The sequence below is a fragment of the Magallana gigas genome, chromosome 1 (assembly GCF_963853765.1).
Source record: "Magallana gigas chromosome 1, xbMagGiga1.1, whole genome shotgun sequence".
Taxonomy (NCBI): domain Eukaryota; kingdom Metazoa; phylum Mollusca; class Bivalvia; order Ostreida; family Ostreidae; genus Magallana; species Magallana gigas.
The window spans coordinates 70590672-70614691 of record NC_088853.1 but is presented as its reverse complement, the minus strand read 5'-3'; the positions used below and the strand labels follow the sequence as shown (position 1 = coordinate 70614691).

The window sequence follows — 24020 nt, the reverse complement described above, 5'->3', positions numbered from 1 at the left end:
AGTGTACATTTAATAGTTATAATCACTTTTCAAGATTAATGAAATCGCCCGACTGAACGAAAATCGGGTCACACCCCACTTTGGCGATTTAGTTCCTCCAGTAAACATTCCAGCTGTATAAATATACCTTTATTTTAATTCAAACTGATGACTCTCTTGTAATAATGATAATCCAACACTAATTATTACTTACATTGTACCGTAATAGACAATATGTTATAACTTGTTGCGATGACCTCCTTCCCCTTTTTCACCGTTCAAATATGGTGGAATGCTGATCTATTTTCAAATCAGGACTACATACGTGTATTGCATGGTGAACGTCCCTTTTACTTGAAAACTCTTGCTCGCTGTTGTTATAACATGCCATATAACACTGATTTTATCAATTGTGAATGTAAATGCCGACATCTTAAACATGCATCGGTTAATCTTTTTAGTGATATATCATGATATTGCTTTTCCCATTGTCTGCACTGTTTCGGAGATTGCAACTTTTAAACCTTAGATATGCCTGACGTCATGACGTCAGGCAATAAACAAATTACTATCACCGGTTTTTCTTATGTTACAATATTTGACCAAAAAAAAAAATATTTTAAACATATTTGGAATGTAAAAACTATAAAAGCTCCAACGGGATTCGAACTCAGGACTTACATTCTTATTTCATTTTCTAACCGAGTGGAATACACTGTTTTGTAACAATTTTGGGAAAGAAAACATTTATAACATTATATTTGATTTCATTGGTTATATCGATAGGAAGTATACAGCAACGAGAACGCGCTTCTTCCCTTACAGTTTTTTTGGGGGGAATTTTTAACGTTTTACTCGATAGCGAAGATTTCTTGCTTTTCAGTTCAAAACTTACAATCGATTTTCTTCAGGAAATAAAAAAAAATACCTGGTAGATATAAATATAATTTGTGTATTTAGCGGTAATGCTTTATGTAAATGTTTTTAATTTTCCACATGCTTACTGTCAAACATAAACACCGGAGTCTGAAGAAAATCACTTTATCTAAGGTGGCAGGGGACAGTTTTTTTTAAACAATTCATTGTAGCCAAGGGATGCATGTCTTCGGAACTCTGTAACTAGAATTTCCTCAGTTCCCATTCAGCACAAATACCTTTAATTCACTCTTTATAAGGCCAATCACCAATTTCTGAAGAAAATTACTAATCAAAACCTGTAAAATCCTCTACATACTGGTTTTTATGAGATTTTGACCCTTTCATATTTTACTAGTTTTTCATGATTTTTCAGCTTTTTAGACCTCCCGCAGCTAATTCCCTGCAGAGGGTTGACCTTCCGTACCGTGTGCATGTTGCACTATCACATGTCAGAAACTTACCGGTGTATAGTTTACAATGTCCCATCCACCTACTTTTCGTGTTATTTTACCTCCCGTCTGTAACTTGCAATTTCACCGTGTAAAGTCAGCACAACAGTCATAGCCGCAGGTTTCGCATTTTACATCTGATTCTCATGTACCTTACATAAGGGGCCTACATATTGCATATCAAATTCAACAAGAGACACCCCTCTAACTAATGATAATCATTAAAAAATCATTTTATGAATTTTAGCAACACTCATAAGCCTTCAAGTACAGCAACTCTCAATTTTACAAAAATATTGACGGGTACTTTATTCGAAACTGTCCCTTGCTACCTAAATGAAAAAATGAAATTTGTTTTAAAAACTACCGTCCATTGTACGAAACTCTTTCATATAAGCGATTTCTAAAATTTTTTATGTTAGATAATTATAGTATTTAGATTTAGGATTAGAAAAATAGCTTTAAATAAGAACTTCAAGTTAAAACGAAAACATGTATATCACAAAAGATGACGGGACTCTATGTGACGTATCCTAGGGCTTTATCCGAATCACAGGTCGCCGCCTCGAGATCTGTCCTGATACGGATCTATGCCTATAATAGGGCTGTATCTCTCCGACACAGGCTTCAGACAGGTACACACAGTTGTTTAAATTCAAAAACCACTATTAACACACTAAGCATTGGTCATTTGGTTTGGGCAGGGTTGGCTCTCGAGTGACGAGTTTCATGGATGTCCCGGATGGCAAGGGAACTAGGGAAGCTGATCTAGCTGGAACCCAAGTTTAGAGGATATAAATGCACTAGGAGGTCAGGTGTACAATAGGTCTGACAAGCTTTTAGACTTGATAACACCTTTTTATGCCGCCAGTGTACAGCACTCCGCACGCCCGGGTAATGAAAGATAGTACTGTGATAGGGTAGGTAGACATGTTCCTTACCCAGGGGTGAGTGGGGATAGGGCTACTTAAAAAATGGGTGTGTATGAAACAGCTGGGTCTGGCAATTCACGGGCCATGGAGTCCTCCCGGCGGACCACAATTGTGTTCTAATTAAAGCACGGGTTTTAGCTTTCGAGTCACAGTTTGCCTAGATTACAAAATTTTTGGTGAAGGTGTCAGGGAACTTGGGGGAAAATCACTCTCAGGGATTAAGTCCCAGGGAGAACGCGCACGCCATCCCGCCTCTTGAGGCGAAAATGGGTCATGGAACAGTATAAAGTTGTTGACTGGGGTCGAGGGCAACTGTTGATTGGTCGGACCGGCTCGCAAACTGTTGCCCGAGACACAGTCAACAACTGTTTTGTTATACCCCTTCTAGTCAATAACACGTTTTCGCGGAATGTGACGTCACCGGTCAACAGTCTTTTTTTAACGGTCAATTTTAACAGTTCCAATCTAACAGTTCCAGTCAAACAGTCAAAATGCTGGACTTATTTTCGTATAGAGTTATATAGTAACTGTTTTACAGGGGTATAACAATGGACACTAGATAGGGACCCTGTATTGAATGCTAGGTTTTCCAGGGTTGCTAACACTGTGATCCCTGCTCGAATGGTACAAGTAATAGTGGGAGGGTAGTCCAACTGAGGATGGTTTTCCTGGCCAGAGACACAGTCAAAGATAGCATTCATGGTTGGCATTCCCAGACCACTGGAATACTGGAGACAGTAGGGTAGGCCACGTATCGGACAGCAATGTCGGGACACGTGAATAGTGTATCGGAGTAATGGGGCCGTACTTTGGTGGAAATCGTTGTAAGGTGTGTCCGTCAGGGCAGTCAAGATCCTCTATATACTCACTGTGTAGTGACTCTTATAGACAAGCAAGGCGTGATCTGCCACAGAGGCCAGAGCCTGTTGCTCATTTAGCTATTGCCAGTAATGCGTGGAATGGGGGGGGGGGGCTATCCCCCTTGTCCTCGCGATTGTCAGCAGGGGTCTGCTTTATGTTCTGCATGCTATCAGCAGTGGTATTTAAAGCGAGTTTACCTGAACAAATATCGGGTCGAATCCTCTTATCCACAAGCTCGCGTGGGTAAAAGTGGTGACAACAAGCATGTAAGTTCCCTCGATACTCCAACAGTTGGGGCGGCTTCTCGAGTTGTGCCATCTGTCAGGTCTGGGAGCTTTGCCTGTGGGGAAAGTGTGCGGCACATACCGGTTAAGGTAGATGGTGTCCCAGGGAGTGCAGTACTCGACATTGCACACTGCTAGCTCTAACAACACCTGTCCGTATGAAAATCCCCTGTCACCCCCTGTGTTTTTACTGTCATCACCTCTACACTCCCTTTCAGCCTCTATACAGAGCCCATGTATACCCTGACATCTCACGTGCGCCCCTGTATATATCCCCTGTGTGCCACTGTAAGCCCCTGTCATCCCCTGTATGCACCTGTCAACCCACCATGTAAGCCACTGTACTTCCCTGTGTATACCCCTGACATCATCTGTACGGCTTTTGACTTTTGTTTTTTTTCAATAGTATTTACTTTATTCAACTATTTAAATCACATATGTTATATTTTGAGCTATAAGTCAAATTTTGCACTTAACAGCGCCAAATCACAAGACGCACTGTTATCGTAATTTTAGAAATCACATTTTTTTGTTAAAAATTTATTGATACTTATATAATCATGCTAAAAACTAAAGACTTGAGATTCACCGGGTGGTAAACCTCACGTGAGGGCGGGGATTATTTTAGATAGATGTGAAAGCCGTCAGAGCATGTAGTCCTTCAGAGTTCAGGAACATCGCCACTCCATTATGTTTGAAAAACAGACATAAAAATACATAGAGTGAATTGTTCATTTTTAAAATTGTCTACACTTAGATGTACACTTTTACTATGAATATCCTAAACCTATGAATCGTATGATTCTTGGTAATAAATAATAAAATAAAACCAAAGATCAAGCGCTACACATGGTATTAAGCATTTAATTTTGAATATATCTAAACATATAGGTACACACTAAAACCAGTAAATCAGTCAGAATGTAGAAATTATAAGTAGCCATGTTCCATTAGAGTACGCCTTTCTTTTTTTTTTCACCCAGTATTTTGATATACCTTTATTAATTTCCCGTGAATAGCAAAATATAGCTTCAATAGCTTATATAAGTTTGGCTAAGAAATTATTTTAGTATGTTTGTTTAATATGTTTCTGACCAGCTTATTGGACTCTTAATTTGAGGTAAAACTGATGATTTATTATCATAATCAATTTCATTAATTTCTAAAATCTAATTTCCATATCCATTTTTACTGCAAAGTGGAAGATATCAAAGATAATTTAATTAATTGCCAGTGAACAGAAATTTGCGTTATACAAAAGAACTTACGGCAGAGTCGTTAATATTTTCAGTCTCATGGAATGATATTTAAAGAACAAAACTTAGACATAACCATATTTATAGAACTACTTTGATGTCCATGATAATATTTTACAGCCAACAAAATGAAATATTGATTTTAACATTCATTAAATTTATTTGGTCGTAAGTTCTGTTTTAAAACGCCGTCCTGCCGCCAAGGTCAGAACATGCCAATGCTTTTTCCAACATGTAGGAGGTTATTTCGATATTGGTCGAGAAATAAAAAAACCTGATTAATCATATGCGAGAAAGAGAGAGACAGACAGTCAGGAAGAAACCGAGAGTTTGCATTGATTTTTAATTAAATATTTAATTATATAGTTTCCTCGGGAATCAATTTCTTCATAAGTAAACATGCAATGCTAATTTCATTACCAATTCTTTATCAATCTGCAGCCTTGTTAGAACATACACAACACATATTACATGTAAATGTAGAACTAAACTAAGTGTTTTCTACACATGTAACCTAAGGAGTTTATGTAGATACTGAGAGAGAGAGACAGAGACAGAGAAAGAGAGAGAGAGACAGACAGACAGTCAGGCAGAGACAGAGACAGGGAGAGAGAGCGAGAGAGTTTGTTTTGCTTTCTCATTAAAGATACTAATATTTTACCCGAGAATTATTTTCCTAATAATTAAACATGCAATGAAAAAAATGACAATTCTAATTTTTCATAACAAATTCTCTATAATTATTTAAATTGATTTTTGATTCATCAATGTTTTTTTTCTACACCAGATCAGTTGATCAATGAACTTGAAAACACGATTAACAACTAGCTAATTGAAGCTATACTTTCCAAAGGAGAGGATGTTGACATAATAGCTACTGTAAACAACCCCTCTTGACAATTTGCAGTGTACGATAGCGAAGTAGGAAGAAACGAGATGATAGACACACGTGTACATGTATATATACACACACTTCCTAAGATATGAATGGTCGGTCAGTGATTATACAATAGCTACTGTACAAGGACGTTCTTGACAATTTGCAGTGCACGGTTACGAGATTGGGAACAATGAGGTGACAGACACACGTGTACTTGTATATGTATATACACACGTCCTAGGGCCTTGATGCTTGGTAATGCTACACGATGATGCAATATATTGTTGAAACACCCCTTATGACTTTTTTCAGTCTGTCAAGAAAAAACAAGAAAGTACAAATTTCGATTTCTCAGTTCTAAGAATTAAAAAACATGAAAAGAAAGATTTAAATTCAGAACATCATTTGGCACAGTGATATAAATTAAAACTGTAGATTGCTCTCATATTTCTCATTTTTTCAAATCAAATCAAATTTAAACAAATGTATGATATCTTTCTAATCCCAAACCCGGAACATTGTTTAAGATCATCATTGTGTGTTTATACAGGTATGCTACCCCGTTACCGTCATTTGTAGATATGCATTAAATCATTCATTACCTGTACCATTGCTCTAAATATATATATATACAATAATGCATATAAATAACTAATCTGGAAAATGCACACTGATAGAATTTAAAAGTGTCAATGAACTGGTCTATCCCCCCGTCTATCCCAATGAACTGGTCTATCAGTAAAATAATAATATCTCTCTCTTTCTCTCTCTCTCTCCCTCTCTCTCTCTGTCTCTTTTCTCTCTCTCTCTTTCTCTCTCTCTCTCTCTCTCTCTCTCTCTCTCTCCCTCTCTCTCTCTCTCTTTTCTCTCTCTCTCATGATTTGCCCAACAACAAAAAATGTTGACAACAAAGATCAGCTATTTACACGAACTTCATAAAAACTGGGCAAAACAGTCAAAATGTAGGTGATCATTTCGATCGGTGTTTGGTGTTTATGCACGTGCTGATCATGTTGTGTTATATTATGCGCTTTAGCTCAGACAGGTTACCTGGCACAGAACATTGCAGATATCCCTCATTCCTTCACTTATTGTTTTTAAATTATTTACAAAAAGTACGTGTATACCTTGATTTGTGTCAATGTTGGATCAGGATTATTCACATTTTTAATAATTTTGCCCTCTATGAAATGCAAACTTAAGAAAAACGAGCACCGTCTAAAACACGAATGCTGAATATTAACTTTTAAAAATCAGGATTATTTAAAAGCTATTTGTTCACTTTACAGAACGTACATGGAATGTCAGGGGCACGCACAGGGAAATACAGTGGCTTACAGGGGATGACAGGGGCGTACAGGGTATGACAGGGGCTTACAGTGGCACACAGGGGATGTGCACAGGGGCTGACAGGGGGCGCACAGGGGATTGACAAATCGACATGTTCCTGGATATCGACTTTATGCAAAAAATGGAGTACAATTACTCTGCTGCAAAGGAGAATTTCGCATGAGGGTAGTCTGACCAAACAGCCCATGCAACGTACGTTTACCTCCATTGTCAATGAAAGTGATCGATTCTGGAATTACTGGCAAGATGTCTGATTTTATTCCGGAACGAGGGTTAATTGTGCCTCATGAACCTCATGCAGAAGGCACTTTTTTTTTCGGCAGGGGCTGCCTTTAGCAACTGCGATGCCTGCGACCGAATCAGGAATCTCGAAGGCATTTGTGAAACAAGTCAGAGTGAAAGGTTCTTCCGAAGTACCTTCACACATGAATGGGTTACTTGACGACATCCGGAATAATGCTCCGCCTGAAGTGCGGCATGAGGTCGTGCGACTCATAACACAATATTCGGATGTATTCAGTGTTTGTGACTTAAAACAGGGCGAGTTCGCAGTTATCGAGCATCAGATTGAGACTTGAAACGCACGGCCTATTAATCAGCGCATAAGCAGCACTCCAGCGGTCTTCCAAGGAGAGGAAGAGGTTCATGAAGGCCGCATGCTGGCCGCAGAAGTTATACAATCGTCTACGTCAGATTGGGTGGCTGTGTTCGCGCTGATAAGGAAGAAAAGACGGTTCTGTGCGGTGGTGCGTTAACTATCGGGCGCTCAACAAGATGACGGTTAAAGGCACCTATCCGCTTTCACTCATCAAGGAGTGTCTCAACGTGATAGCGGGTAGCCTCTGGATTTAAAAAGTAGATGCTAACTCCGCAAACTGGCAAGTTAAGGTTAATCTTGAGGCTTTCATAACCAAAAAGTATGGGCTCTTTTAGTTTACGATATTTTGCCTCTGCAATGCCCCGGAAACGTTTTCACGGGCTATCAAACTCATCACACATCTGTTTGATAGCCATTTTCGAGGATGTTCTTATCCTCAAAGAGTCTACGCAAACAAGTTTAAATGTGTTCGGCGTTCTTTTTACGTGTCTCTATCTTTTTGTTTAGACTCTTGACCACAGAGGCCACGAGGAACCGGAATATAAGCTCTCTTCTGAGTTGTATATCATTTGTAATAATTGTGAACACAGAATAAATTGATTTTATATCAAACTGATTAGTTGTCTAACAATTGACCGCACAAATCTGTTTAATACCTAAGATAATTACATTTTTTGGATCTTTTTCCTCCCCTTACTCCGAAAATGTATGTAATTTTTATCTTAGCACGCTTGCAGTTCAAAGTGATTGGGATTTCTTATGCCTGGTTTCTATTTCTACTACTTTTTTGTATATCTACTTTAGTTCCTTGTTGTCTTGGTCTTTTTATTTGCCTTTTATCATTTTGTCAAAAAAAGTATTTGTTTGTTTGATTTTCAACTCTATGTTAGCTAAAAGTTATGGAAATGTGATTTAATACGAAAGTCAAGAAGTTTCGAGATTCGAAATTCAAAATAGGAGAGTCGAAATTCGAAATTCTATATTAAAATTGTCCAATCAAATCATGGATCTGAAACGTATATCCAAGCGACATCCAACTGTTCTAAATAAAGATCATTTGTTCATGTGTTTATCTACAAATAAATGCCTTAATAGCTCTTATATAGTATTTAAATAAAGATTTAATTAACTTTAATGAATTAACCTCGTACAGTATCAACAATTAAGTTAGTGATTACACTGTGTACTTTGCTAATCTTCATGATTTTGTTTGCTCTGTATGTATTTTCCCCCGATGCATTTAAACCCAATATATGTATTCTCCCCCGATACATAGTAAATTTGTGGCAACTGTTAAACTCAATAAAAAAAATAAACCTATTAAACTAGAGGTTATGATAAAGCTTAGACACCATGATTTAAATACAAGTTTAGAAAACATAGAATATATGCGACCTGAACGGCAAGAATACAAATGCATGTAATATAGTCTACCCATAATGCAATGTCATGGTCGAGGTTACAGAGAGAGAGAGAGAGAGAGAGAGAGAGAGAGAGAGAGAGAGAGAGAGAGAGAGACAAAGAGAGAGACAGACGGACAGAGAGACAGGCAGACAGAGATAATCGTACTGTCAAACTCAGAAATAGAGAGAGAGACAGACAGACAGACAGACACGGAGGGAGAGATATACACAGAGAGGGAGGAAGAGAGACACAGAGGGAGACAGACAGAGAGATTTAAATTCATTGAAATACATGTATATAAGCTATTTTTTGATAAGCCTTTTTAAGAAGAAAAGAAAGGAGGTAGCTTGGGAAGGGCTGACCTATTAACAAACTATAATTCCCTTCATCGTTGGTACCGCGAGGGGGTAAGGGCAGGGAAGGGAGCAGACTCATCCAAAAAATCCTGACAAGCAAAAAAAAAACCGGAAACTTGAAAACCCTAATCGTTGAATAAAGGTGAAACAGAGAAGAAGGGACTTTTTACATGCAGATCCTACTGTACCATTGCATCCAAAAAAACAACTAACACTCAAGCATCGAGTTAGACTTGCGTTGCTTTTCATTCACTGGTTATAAGGAAATTCATTTTTGAATATATTTGGATATTTTGTATTCATGACTGCGCTGGTATAGCTGTTTACCCAAATTGGCCCAAATACAGTTAAATACAACAATACACTTAAAAAGATGACAGAATTGATTTTGAACAACTCGTTATTCATTACTAATCGGGTTTTGTCTTTTAGAAATATTCTATAGAATTACATGATTGTTGAACATACATGCAGTTTCTTTTTTTGGTGTCGTGGAGTGTCTATGGCGACAGTAGCAACATGGCAACAATCAACTTCTGGTAAAATGTTTCCTGATTAAATTTCATCCGGCTATAAATCTTCAATTTTGGCGGGGCGGGGGATACAGGGAAATTCAATTTGGATGTGGTAAATATACTTTCATTTTTTTCTTGATGATAAAAAGAAACATATAAAAAAATAAAACGATAAATTGTGAAAAATACATGCAATCAAATTTTCGCATATTGTCCATAAATGATATTGGGACATTATTATCTCTTCCTTTGAAATTTTTTTTAAAGCAATGACGAACAGTTTGACTCATTATAAGCTATTTACTTTAGAAAAGTAATCTTAATATCTGGTATAAATTCCATGGCACGAATGGTGTGAACATATCTCAGTGATTATTTACAATATTGTATGACTGTATACAAAAACAAACGTTAGATAATGCTCATATTCCTTTTTTAAACCGGACTAATATTTTATATTCGTTTTAAAGAATCTTTCGGATACAAATCTTCATGCGCAGATCTAGATGGGAGGGGGTCAGATGTTCTGGAGCTCCTCGGGAAATAAAAGCTTTAAATTTACATGGCAAAATCAATAAAATTAGGCCAACCCCTCCCGCCCTCCGCAAAAAATGGATATGTTTTAAAAGCTATTTACCATAACCACATTTTTTAAACTTCAGATTTAAACTATCGATAGTGAAATATTCCAGGGTTCAAAAGCATCTGGTCGGGATGCACAAGGAGAGCAAAATCACTGAGAAAGTTATTGCATTATAACTAGTCTAGTTATATTTTCTGCGTATAAATCAAGAAAAATAATTATTAAGTTAGAGAGAACATATCATTGTTGTATTTAAGAGCATGTGCAGAATGATGTCGCTAAGAAACAGGTTTTCTGATCTATGATTTGATTAGTTAATTTAGATATTGAATCTCGAATTTTGAATCTCAAATTTCATATTTCGAATCTCGTATTTTAAGTCTTGGATCTCAAATGAGCCATTTGGGCTTTCTTATATACCAGTGTTCTTCCATTCAGTCACTTTAGATATATTTTAGTCACCTTTCAGTTAACGAAATGGCAGCACTTTATATTGTGAAACTTAAACGTGTTCCTTTCGAAATTTATTCGACATCACTATGGTGATGGTGCACTAAGGGTGCAATTACCGGGATCAGTTGTCTTGAAGAAGCAGATAAGTACAGACATTCCGAAGATAAAAAGAATAAAAACTAAAGTGGAGGCCTAATTGTATGGGCGACTATAAGATTATCTTTAGAAGCACATTCCTCCATTGTTGTGAAACGTTCTACAGCCAACAACCAAATTAATAGCAAAGGTGTAATAAGTCGACAACGCTCGGGCATTTCGCGTTATCCTAACCACTCGTCAGGAACTAGTGCAACTGTCACCCGAGTGTGTACATTTCCGTAAACATTCCACAGCCAAAAAAATAGCAAAGGCGTGAAACATCGACAACTAGGGCATTTCTCGCAAACATATCGCAACAACTCGTCAGGAACTAATACAACGGTCGACTACACTCGCCCAAGTGTGTACCTGTCCGTACGAGTTCTGGAGAAAGTGATGTGCACAAATCGTACAGATGTTGACTAAAACTCATGTTACAAATAAACAATCTTGCTGATCATCTGTCAATATGGAATTAATTGCAAGAAAAAAATCGAACTGATATCCCTGTTATCAAGGAGCATTGCAAACTGGCCGAGTTTTGTCGAGTTATGACCCCCCAGAATCGTGATAGCTCGTAGCTCTAAGTTTTGACAGTGTGACCGGGACTTAGATATTTACTTCAAATCATGATAGTCAAATCTGTCATGCATTATTGTAAACCAGAGTCTTAAAGACTGCGACTATCAGAATCATAAAACCCAATTACCTTAAATTACGGGACGATAGAAGTCCCAGTACTTTTCATCATCATTCTGATTCTGTTTTTGAACCATTTTGACAACGAAATTTGTAGATCATTGGTCTTTACAAGTTTACAGTGGATGTCTATCCAAATATTTCACTTGTGAAACACTGTAAGTCTTATTACGTACACTTATGTTGATGTATATTTACGTTATTATTGTTAAAATGAGCTTGTACTTTAAGTTTACTCACAATACGCCGCCTGGGATACTGCCAGCAGACAGAACCACACAGTGAGGACATCGAGGTAATACACAGAGTGTCCGAATAGGGACACCATGATAGGGTCTTGTCGATCTGGTCAAATAAGATCACTCTATGAGTATAGGCATGGCCACGCAACAGCAAAAAGTAGTAACATGAAGGTTAAAACTGCGCAGACTCAATGATCACGTGACAAGGAAGTTAAACAAGAAGAAAAGAGAGCTTATTATAATATTCATCAACTAGTATACACCAAAGAAAACCTCGATTTTTTAAGATGAAATAGCAATACAGTTTTATTTAATCTTAATTTCATATTAGGTGCATACATATATCATGACTATGTTTTCATTTTTTCTTTATTTCAAAGGGGCATGGTCACAATTTTGGTTAATTTATTTTTCGATTTTAATGTTTACAATGCTTTTTTGATAGGCAACCAAAATGTTATTGCCATTCGATGAGTTGTAAGCAAGTTACAGAGATTACAATTCTTTGTTAAGTAAATTAAGCTGCTGTTTAGTTATGAATGTTGAAGTGAAAATTCCAGTTTTAGACCTAAAATGGATTTGTAAAATATTAGGAATTGTTAATTTATGCTTAACATGAAAAAAAAATACACATCAGCCTGAAAAAGATTTGTATTGGTATATTGAACCTCTGAAAACAAAAAACAGGACACGAGCCTTGCTTACATGACAACGATTTGTGAGCCATGTATCTTGCTAATAACTCAAAGACTGACTCTTAATTTTCATTTGATCATTAGAAATGCATTCCTAAAACATTGTTAATGATAAAAACAGAAAAAATAGAAATTGACCGAAATCGTGACTATGCTCTTTAAAGTACTAATTGAATGAATAAATAAATGCATGAATAAATAATGTTGTTTTATATACATGCATCCGGTAGGAATCTTGAGACTTGACAAAAAAGAGACGATGCAAGTGAAATAATAAGATGATGAACAAAAGATTACTATTTCCATGATAGTTAAATAAAGCGGAATGGATAGTATGCGAATGATAAAACAAACAAACACCAATTAGTCCTACTTTGTCCTCTCCCCAACAGCTCTGATAAACACTCAAATATAGGAAAGTTCTCAAGTCTAAGAAAGTTAGTTTTGGGTTTTGATAAAAGTGTTTTTTATTCACTCACCTTTTTCTAACATTATGGTCGATACGGTTCAGTTTAATACAGTTATACATATTGGTCAGAGGTAACATAGTTTAGATGAATTTATATAATGTGTATTAATTTGAATAATTTATATTATGTGCCACATTCTATTCTGAATAAATTAGCTAAAATTGTGCTCAATAACTTTCATATGTGTCCGTTATATCGGTGAATACAAATTACTAACACATTATTACATCATTAAAATGCTATGGGTCAAAACACTTGTCGAAGCATGTACTAATATACGAGAAAAATAGAAATGTATAATTTTTAAATCTGTATACACAATAAATTTACATTAAATCGATAAAAAAGTAATGCAATATTTCCTTTCGTGTTTTTATGGTGTTAAAGAATTAGCTTGATTTGCAGAAAAAAAATATTAAGGCAGTAGTTATAAAAGTTTTATAACCACTAAAAATATATTTAATATAAAATTATAAATACATGGCATATTATATACCCACTGCGCACTCTTGGAATACCATACTATTTCCTTTCGACACTGATGAACTATGTCTTTCTATACGTAACTTCTAATATACATATACGTCAACTTCGCCGAAAACATAATATAACTTATGATATATTTACTGTTCATCATTTATGGTGAAATAAATGTTAAAAAACATTACTTTGATTTAAGCACTCAAACAAAGTAGGGTGGAAAGTTTTTAATAGATTCATGTGATTTATTAGCTGAATAAATTGTTTTTGTAAATAAACCAACTTATTGACACATAGGCAATGTACGAGGCATACGGTTGTTTAATCTTTGTTTATATGTATATACTGATACATGTTATGTATTAAAGGGGCATGGTCACGATTTTGGTCAAATTTTCTGTTTTTATTATTTATAATGCTTTAGGAATGCATTTCTAGTGATCAAGTGAAATTTGAGGGTCAGTTGTAGAGTTATTAGCAAAATACAGGGCTCACTAATTCTTGTCATGTAAACAAGGCTCGTGCGCTGTTTTTGTTTACATAGGTTCATTATACCAGTCAAATTTCGTTTTCAAGTTGATTTTTTGTCTGCTAATTCATTTTAAGCATGATTAAACAGTTCCTAACGTTTAACATATTCATTTTAGGTCTACAACTGGAATTTTTACTTCAACATTCCAAACATAAACTGTTTATATAGCAAAGAATTGTAAGCTCTGTAACTCGCTTATAACTAAACGAATGGCACTCAAATTTGAAATGATATTAAACATGCCTTAGTGAAGCATTGTAAACATTAGGATTTGGGAAATAAATTTTGACCAAAATCGTGACCATGCCCCTTTAATATTTGTGACTTTTAATTCAGGCATTGGTTCTTGAGTAAATACATATTTATATATAAAGTAAAGCCTTCTGCTTTTTTCTTCCTCCGCTTAACCACTATAACAATAGGGTTATTGAATAAAGAGGCCTGCATGTTCAGATAAGTACGTATAAGGAAATAAACATAGCGCATGGATCCTTTAGAAGCAGCATGCAAACACTGTGCTCTTTATTATTTCATCAGAAAGTGATTTTTGTTGTTCCATGGTTTCTAATGAAAACCTCAGTGGCTGTGCCACCAACAAATTATGTGAAGACAGGGTTTAGGATGGTATTTTAAAAAATAAACATGTATAGAGTGCGTCAATTTGGGACCATGTCAAGTCTCTTTTTTTTTTTTAAACCAAGTAGGATTTGAAAGTACATCAGCAAAAATAAATTAAGGATGAACGAAACAATAGAAATATAATTTAAATGTCAGACTTTATGTTGAGAATAAATGTACATCAGCTCATAAATGTAAAGAGAGACAAAATGCGTTGAATGATAAATATAATGATACAGTGTCAAGTTTTATATAAAAGAATTACATATTATATAGATATTATGTATCGTAGTTTTAATGAATTATATGATAGTTTCAGTTCAAAATTAAATAGCTTTTTGCCTCAGATTTGTGTACACTAGTAAATTGTTGCATCAATTTCATCTTTCATAATTTCTAATGAAGATTGTTTTTTTTTAAAATATGATTCATAATATTAGCTAATGACTTAAAATGTAAAAAAAATCAAGAAGTGTATTTCGTTAACTATATGTGTTCTTTCTTTGTTTTAGACATTGGTTAGCGAATCATTCATAACAGCTAGAACTATTTATCTTGTCGACAATGTCTTTTTTTAATAACTGCGAATGTTATATTTATGTGTTACTCATTAAACTGATGTAAAAGCACATGGTTAACTCCATATAGAATACAATTTGAACATATTATCAGTATTATATAATGTTATATTGTTCCACCAATATATAATTCAAGCGTTATGATTTGAATGTGTTTCATTATGTTGTCCCTGTCAGGTATTCTACGTGTAACACTATTATGACGTCATTACGTGGTCATGTTAACCGGTGGTATCCCTCGCTTTGAAACTCTATTTATTGTAAATTTCAATTCTCCAGGTAGGAGAAGTGTGAAGTTGGCTGAATGACAAAAAATAACTTTTTCTGTTTGGATCAGCTTATTTTTAAAAAAATACTTTTTATGTGTAATTACATTAAAAAAGGCAAATCTTTAATTTAACAACACTAACAAACATAACTCTCTTTTGCTGATGAATGTGGTTATTGCTTTGGAAATTGTCACTGATTATTCATTGAATGATTTACTTTATTAGAAAAATCCATTGATAAGTAATAACGTGATTAAAATTGCACGCTGTGTGAAAACAATATTTGATTTTTTATGTTTTAATGAAATGTGTATCGAAGAGTGATACATCCTTTTTAAAACATTACGTGATTGATTGGAAAAATACTATGCACAAACTTTACAAGAACAACATTGAGGAGTTTCCCTGTAACTCACCCAGATGTGTTTAAAAATAAACTATACTAGCTATGAAGCTTTTGAGTGTTCTTTTTTGTTCAAGTACAGTGTGGGTTTTTATCTCACTCAACATGTTTTTTTTAACTCTCTCCCAAATTTATCTATTTAAGGAATAATATATACTGTTACAAACATTCATATTCTTTTTATTTCATTTTTAACGTAAATATATACTTTTAAAATATGTCTGAACAGTAGGTTAGTTAGTCTAGTTATGTTCATTAATTAATTATGCCCATTGAAACTTTCTATCAAGCGTAATTTTTTAACTATTAAAAACAACATTTTGTTTAATAAATAAATACATATCACCCTCTCTGTTGTTGCGTAATTATTTGCATTTAGTTTTATTTCCTTTCGGAAAATTCAAAACAACGTTGTTTTAATGAAAGTGTCAATTGTTGTTTGATTTTCCATTTTTCCTCAATCGTCGCTGACTTATGAACTCTACAATGAAAATATACAATATGCTATGAAACATTGTTTTTATGCCGAAGGAATGACCTCAAAGATAGTATCGCCAAATCACAAATCATAGCAGCTTCCGATTGTAATGACATATTTAAAAGTACACACAAAACAAACAGTCTTAAAATCATTTTTGCAACTGATAAGTCATGCTGGAATAAGTCTGTGAAGTACAAATTTGATCAGATGACTTGAGAAAAATATAAATCAATATGTTTTTTGTTTTGTTAGTTTGTTGTGGTTTTTTTTCGTTTTTTTTTTGTTCTCTTTTTTCGGGGGGGGGGGGGTAAAATTGCATTCACTTGACACTATTCATTCAAGGATCACTTCCAGTGAAACGTGTGAACATTTAGGTTGCGTGCACTCAAGAGTATTTTTCCGGTGTTGTTTAGTAGTGGAATATCACGATTATGAATGAGTTAAACTGTATTGCTGACGTTTTATCACTAGAATGAAAACAAAAGTGGAGCAATGAAATTATCAATGACCAGTTTCAATGAGACATATAATGTTTCTATATATTGTTATACACTCTACATTAAAATGATACACTCTTCATGATAATAATTGTTATTTCTGCACTAGTATTGTACCTCGGATTCTCCGTTTTCAAAAACAAACTTCATTTTCGTTAGCTCAACACCTGACTGAAGCTACACTGTGTTTGCTTTTTTATATGAGCTAATGAAAACGTGTCCCAGTGTGCAACAGTTGAACATATGTTCAAAACAACAGTGTCCCAAAGGAATTATGTTGATATTTATCTTTTACATCATACGCCATATCATAACATAACAGTGAGATTTTATAGCATAACATTGGAATCTCATACCATAACATACAACCTTGTAGATTCTCATTCGTCATTTTATGCCGTAGCACAGCATACAGCATAATTTTAACTTGGTTTTAAATCATTTTTTTAAAGAAGATATGTTCACTTAGCAGATTAGTGGTGAACTTTGGCTTCCTATCATTTTATTCCGAAATGTTTGGAACTCTTCTGTGTATGGAAGCGTTTTGTTCAAATTTCATAGCATTGCATTCATATTTCATAGCATTGCGTAGTTCATAGCATATCGTTAAAACCGCATATCATAGCATAGCATGAAATGACTGTAAGACAAATGTTTAGTTACACAGCTGCCTGTATTTACCACATAGTCTGTTAACTGGAAATCTATTTGTAAGTATCCAACATTTATATCAGAGGAGACTTTTTTCTCAGAAACAGCAACTTTACAAGAAACACTATAGCTGCTGTTTTTCTACTGTCATGTACATGGACAATGTGTAATCTACTACAACAAGAGACTACCAGGAGTTATCTTCCATGAAGAGTTTTCTGTTGCTTTCTTACAGGAAGATTTGTGAAGTAGACCTGTGCTGTGTGTGTTATTTATTTCTTGTAAATTCAATTTACTTTAATCGCAAACTACTTATACACTGTGTTACAAAGCCAAACCTACTGTCTTGGAGATGTTATACGTCACTCTACTGCCAATATTTACCACAAAACCTACTAACTGGACATTTATTTGTACGTATCTTACATTTATATCAGAGAGGACTTCATGTCTCAAGAACAACAACTTTACAAGAAACACAATACCTGCTGTCTTCACCACCACCTGCCCTGTATATGAACAGTTCGTCATCTTCTACAACGAGAGACTACCAGGAGTTATCTTCCATGAAGAGTAATATGGCTATACACAGGCAGGACTGTGAAGTGCATCTTATTTATTTCTTTTACATTGCATTCACTTTAATCAATGACTGCTCCCTCCATTGTTTTATACTTTTTTATTTTTTGATTTATTCCTTACTAACGGGTCGTTTTTTGACAAAATATGTAGAAAAAAATTACAATAAAGCATGATTCCAGGAAAGAAAAATAGCCCATGTACATCGTACATGTATCTGTGTTTATAAGAAGAAAGAAGTAAAAATACATCTCCTTGTATTCATAATTTACATAGTGGTCTGACGTATCTAACGAATTTAACTCATAAACGTAGAGTGGATACTCAATATTTATAGAAATAAACAACCACATATTACACACATTTTACATATCCGTAAATACAAAGAAACATAATGCATACAAATATTAATACCCCCTCTCCTGAGGGATGCATGTCCTGAGATAGTTAATTTTATGCAAGGTTCTTTTGGAGTATTTCAAAATTGTTTTTGCATTAAAAAAAATTTCTTCAACAAAAAAATTTAAACTGTTCGTTGTTATTTAATTAAGTTGCCCGTCTGTTCTTTTACTGTACATGTACATGAAAATGGCAGAATATGGAGAATTTGAAATAGGTGGAGAAGACATAACAGATGAGTTATTTTTGTTCTTTGACAATGCAATTATGGACAATCTTGATCTTTTTAACTTAGAGAGGCTATTTCTGATCAGTCTGAAATATTTGAGATGTGTAAAGAGCTAGAAAAGCCAGTTTTAGCTTGGCTCCCAAAGCCAGAGACCCCTGCTCAGGCTGCTGAACCGAAAAGATTTCGTTCTCTTACAGAAAATGAGTTTTAGGAATTTCAGGATTCAAGACAATCCTGTTCAACCAAGAAAAATACAAACTGGGGCATCAACATATTCTAAGGTAAGCAAAATAAATATCAAAAAATATGAGACTTTGGGGTGGGAGGAGATGGAGCAACGTATCTTTTATGCACAAATAAATACAAACAGAAATCAGTGGCTGTTATGAAGGATATCTTAAATTTCAGAGTGGCATACAGAGGTTTACAATGAGCCATTGGAGTTTGAAACCGTCCCCTCTGATGTTCTTGCGATTCACCTGCACAAGTTATTCTTTGAGGCCAAGCCGAAGGAATCTTCCTCACGAAATGGGTAACTTTTTCCTGTTTAAGCGGAACACTATCACATGAACACATTAAAATTCACATAAAAAACTCTAATTACTTCAGATGATTTAAAAAGATTTCCTCCTACTTTCAAGCTGCTCTATTTTCTCCCCTAATGCTACGGCAGTGTGTGTGGTTCAATCTCTCGGTTCATCTTGTCTCTCGGGGCTTGGAATTTCATCAACAACTCCGTAAAGATTCTTTTAATTTTCTATTTGATGAAGATGAAAAAGAATTCTTCAACATGAAACACAGCAGAAGAATTTCCAAGGAGGCCTCAACAGTGATGACGCTCCTTCATATAACAGAATTTATGCTGTTCCAAAGTGCCCTACTTGTCCTGTTAAAATGCTTTGGCTTCTTTTGTCCAAAACTGATCAACATGCGACAAACCTTTTCAATGATTGTGTGAAAGATGCTATCATTGTTCCATCTTCTTGTGACACATGGTACCCTGTAAAGCCTCACCAAAAGCAACCATTCAGAGGATACATGCGGGATATATGTAATATATGTAAATATGCGAAATGCCAAATCATTTATATTCCCCACTGTTTAAGAGCCACGGTTATTTCCTCCAATAATGATGCAGGATTCCAAGCTAGGCACATCATGTTTATGTCTGGACACAGATGCAAATCGTCCCTGAAAACATACAACAGAAACATGTCAGTTGACCAGAAAAGAAATACAAGCTCTGTTTGGCGACAATAAGAAACCCAGAATATGAAAATACAAAACAAATCGGACGCGTCGTACAATATTTCATTACCTCTAGTCGCTATGCCTGTTTCGCCCGAAATTCCTCTACATGTTTCATTAGCCGTCGCTGACACTGCAACCTCGTCTTCCTCTTCACAACAGGATATCCACTCACAGTCTAACATCACCTCCTCAAGAAGAATGACAGCTAAAATTCTCTCCAGATCATCTTTCCAAAACTGCACGTTTAATATTAATTCAATCTTTTAGGATGCGTGGTTAACGACCGCTTCACCACCTGACAATTCTACCTCCGCTTTGTGACTTTACATTTTCACCAACAAAGTGGGGATATTAAACCTTTACAATTTAGTTAATCCTTGTTATTTAGTGATATTGAAATTTTCTATAATTTGTTGATTTTCAATGTAAACGATAAAATTTTACTTAAAGCTTTTGGAACTATGTTTTTTAAATGTCTAGGTCATGTTTCGGCTCAATTTTGTATGGCTGACAGATAGCGTCATAGTTTAAACAATTTGTCTCTCTCTCAAACGTAAATATAAGTAACAAAAATAGTAATTTGAACAATATAACTCAATGAAATACGAAATATAGTTTTCTCTTTAGATCTGTAAAAAATGTTTTAAATTGTGGAACCAAAATTGACTTATGAAAAGAGGATAATTATGTTAATAGATTAAAATATGTCAAAATAATAATATCTGATATTATTTCAAAATTTGTTAAAAATAATTCCAACAAAAATATCAAATTATATGTGTATTATTCATTTTACTCAGTAACATGAATCAAATAATTTAGTGGGAAACAACTTATCAGGTAAATTTAACCACCAGTTTGAGGTTTTTTGTAGGTGTTTTGGTTGTTCAGCTCATTTGGACTGAAAGCTCAAAGAAATTTTTCTGATCACTTTTTGTCCGCCGTCTGTATGTCCGTCTGTCGATAATAGAAATAGCTGTTCTTAAAGGTGATAATTTAGAGTTATTGAACTGTTGTGTTTTCTTTTAAGTCTTCTTCTCTAAAACTATTCGCCAAGAAAAGCTAACAGTTGTATGGAAGCATCTTCATATAAGGTAAATTCATTTTTTTAAATGATTTTTAATGATTTTAAGGGATGGTGGAAAATCATTACCGTCTTTCTTGAATATTAATCAAAGGGACTCAGTGATTAACGACATTAACTTTACTTATTTGTCTAGATTTGTTTTGGCTTTTTTGTTTTTGTTTGTTGGGTTTTTTTCGTTTGTTTGTTTGTTTGTTTGTTTGTTTTTCATATGTGGTTTTGATGAGTTTTACACCAATCCTCCATAAAATAATAAATTATGGTTATGAAGTCATATTTTTTTGTAGGTATAAGAAAATACACAAGATAACGACCCAACATACCTGTAAGATTAAGCAATCCGGGAACTTTGGCCTACAAAAATATTAATGATTCCACAGGACTTTGTGTTGACCTACAGCATAAACAACAGAGAGAAAGATCATTTAACTCTCTACTCTTTACTTTTATATTCCTTGTTTAATTAGATATTTAGATAGATAGATGAAAGATCGATAGATTTTGGTAATATGAATACACGTGAGTGTGTAATTGCTTGAACAGGAATTAAACAATTATATTCAAAACGTGGAACTCCGATCATCATTAGTTGTTTCACTAACTTTCTGATTTAAAATTCCTCCGTATTCCCTAAAATAAGAATTAAACAATGATCTTCTAAACGTGAACAACCGATCATCATTAGTTGTTTCACTAACTTTCTGATTTAAAATTCCTCCGTATTCTCTAAAACAGGAATTAAAAGTTGTCTTTTGTATCGACAATAAAAAGATTCACCTATGTACCTGCTACTATGAAGTATTGTAATGACAATAAACAGTGTAAAAGGATTTAAAAGCGCATACTTATCAAATGATATCAAGATAACCTATTTATTCCGAAAATGAACGTGTTTATTCTTAAGGCATTAGATAACCCCCTTTTTATTTCAAATTTTGTTAAATGCAAACCTTTTGTAGAACAATAGATTGATGTGCAATTAAAACAAGGTACAGTCGCATAACTGATGCCCATTTTCCGGTTAGTTTTAATAAATTTATCGTGTTTTCAGCATACGTGACTATTCAGAGACCCGTAAATAAAACTAGTGTAATGGTAGTATTAAATCACTTTCTTTCGTGATGCATGCAGAATACTTGTATGAAGGTGGCAGCATTGCAAATAAGTACATTACCGGGTTGAGCGGGTTATATTTTTTCTGTCACAAGCGCTACCTTCATCACCCACATGAATCATTAAAGAAAGCATCTTATTGTTTATACTTAACATTTTTCAGCGACAATTTCATAATTGAATCGTAACAAGTAGGTAAAGTTTACTAAATTCCTGTTAATTTACATCAGTACATTAGCTAAAAGAAATAGACACATCGTCTTTTATGGAACTTTGAGTCTGAAAGCATGTGGCTATTTCATGCAGTGTTTTTTGTTTGTTTTTTCAAAGTTTCGGGATGTGCAGATTTTAGTTCTATTAGATTCTACAGAGCTAATATTTACAAACAGTTTCCGTAAGTAATAGAGGGAATCAAACAACTCGGTAAATGGAAATATATATATATATATATATATATATATATATATATATATATATAAAGTATTGTTGTTTTAATGAATTATAATAGTTACAGTTCAAAATTAAATTGATCTTTGCCTCAGATTTGTGTACACTAGTTAATTGTTGCATGAACTTCATCTTTCATCATTTCTATTGAAGATTTTTTTTTAAAATATGATTAATAATATTAGCTTATGACTTAAAATATTTTAAAAAATCAAGAAGCGTATTTCGTTAATGATATGTTTTTTTTTCTTTGTTTTAGATATTGGTCAGCGAATCATTCACAGCAGCTAGATTTTTTTAACTTGTCGACAATATCCTTTTCATAACGGGGAATGTTATATTTAAATGTTACGCATTAAACTGGTGTAAAACCACATGGTTACCTCCATATAGAATTCTATTTGAACATATTATCAGTATTATATCATGTTATATTGTTCCACCAATATATAATTCATGCGTTATGATTTGAAAGTATTTCATTATGGTGTCCCTATCAGGTATTCTCCGTGTAACACCATGATGACGTCATTACCTGGTCATTTTACTGGTGGTATCCCTCGCTTTGAAACTATTTATTGTAAATTTATATTCTCCAGGTAGGAGAAGTGTGAAGTTGGCTGAATGACAAAAAATAACTTGTTTTGTTTGCAAAAAAGTTACGGAGCTAAAACAAACTCATTTTTTTAAAAAAATCCTTTTTATGTGTAATTACATTAAAAAAGGCAAATCTTTAATTTGACAACTAAAGGTTTGGTTCTCTATCTGGCAATTAATAACAAACATAACTCTCTTTTGATGATGAATGTGGTTTTTGCTTTGGAAATTTTCACTGATTATTCATTGACTGGTTTACTTTATTAGAAAAATCCATTGATAAGTAATCACTTGATTAAAATTGCACGCTGTGTGAAAAAAAAAAATTGATTTTTTAAGTTTTTATGAAAAGTGTATCGAAGAGTGATACATCCTTTTTAAAGCATTATGTGATTGATTGGAAAAATACTATGCACAAACTTTACAAGAAAAACATTGAGGAGTTTCTCTGTAACTCACCCAGATGTGTTTAAAAATAAACTATACTAGCTATGAAGCTTTTGAGTGTTCTTTTTTGTTCAAGTACAGTGTGGGTTTTTATCTCACTCAACATGTTTTTTTTAACTCTCTCCCAAATTTATCTATTTAAGGAAAAATATATACTGTTACAAACATTCATATTCTTTTTATTTCATTTTTAACGTAAATATATACTTTTAAAATATGTCTGAACAGTAGGTTAGTTAGTCTAGTTATGTTCATTAATTAATTATGCCCATTGAAACTTTCTATCAAGCGTGATTTTTTAAG

The 24020-nt window shown here is 34.2% G+C and overlaps 1 protein-coding gene and 1 long non-coding RNA gene across 13 annotated transcripts in view; both read right to left on the bottom strand.

Annotated features, from left to right (window-relative positions):
- The window catches only part of LOC105338723 (multiple epidermal growth factor-like domains protein 10), a 128588-nt gene that overhangs the window by 48165 nt on the left and 56403 nt on the right, over nucleotides 1-24020 (bottom strand). The gene's annotated exons all lie outside the window — the stretch shown is intronic.
- LOC117688003 (uncharacterized) lies at nucleotides 19160-20495 on the bottom strand. Its single transcript, XR_004600784.2, has 2 exons — nucleotides 20097-20495; nucleotides 19160-19969 (listed from the first exon to the last, which is right to left on the bottom strand). It is a non-coding gene; the product is annotated as an uncharacterized lncRNA (long non-coding RNA).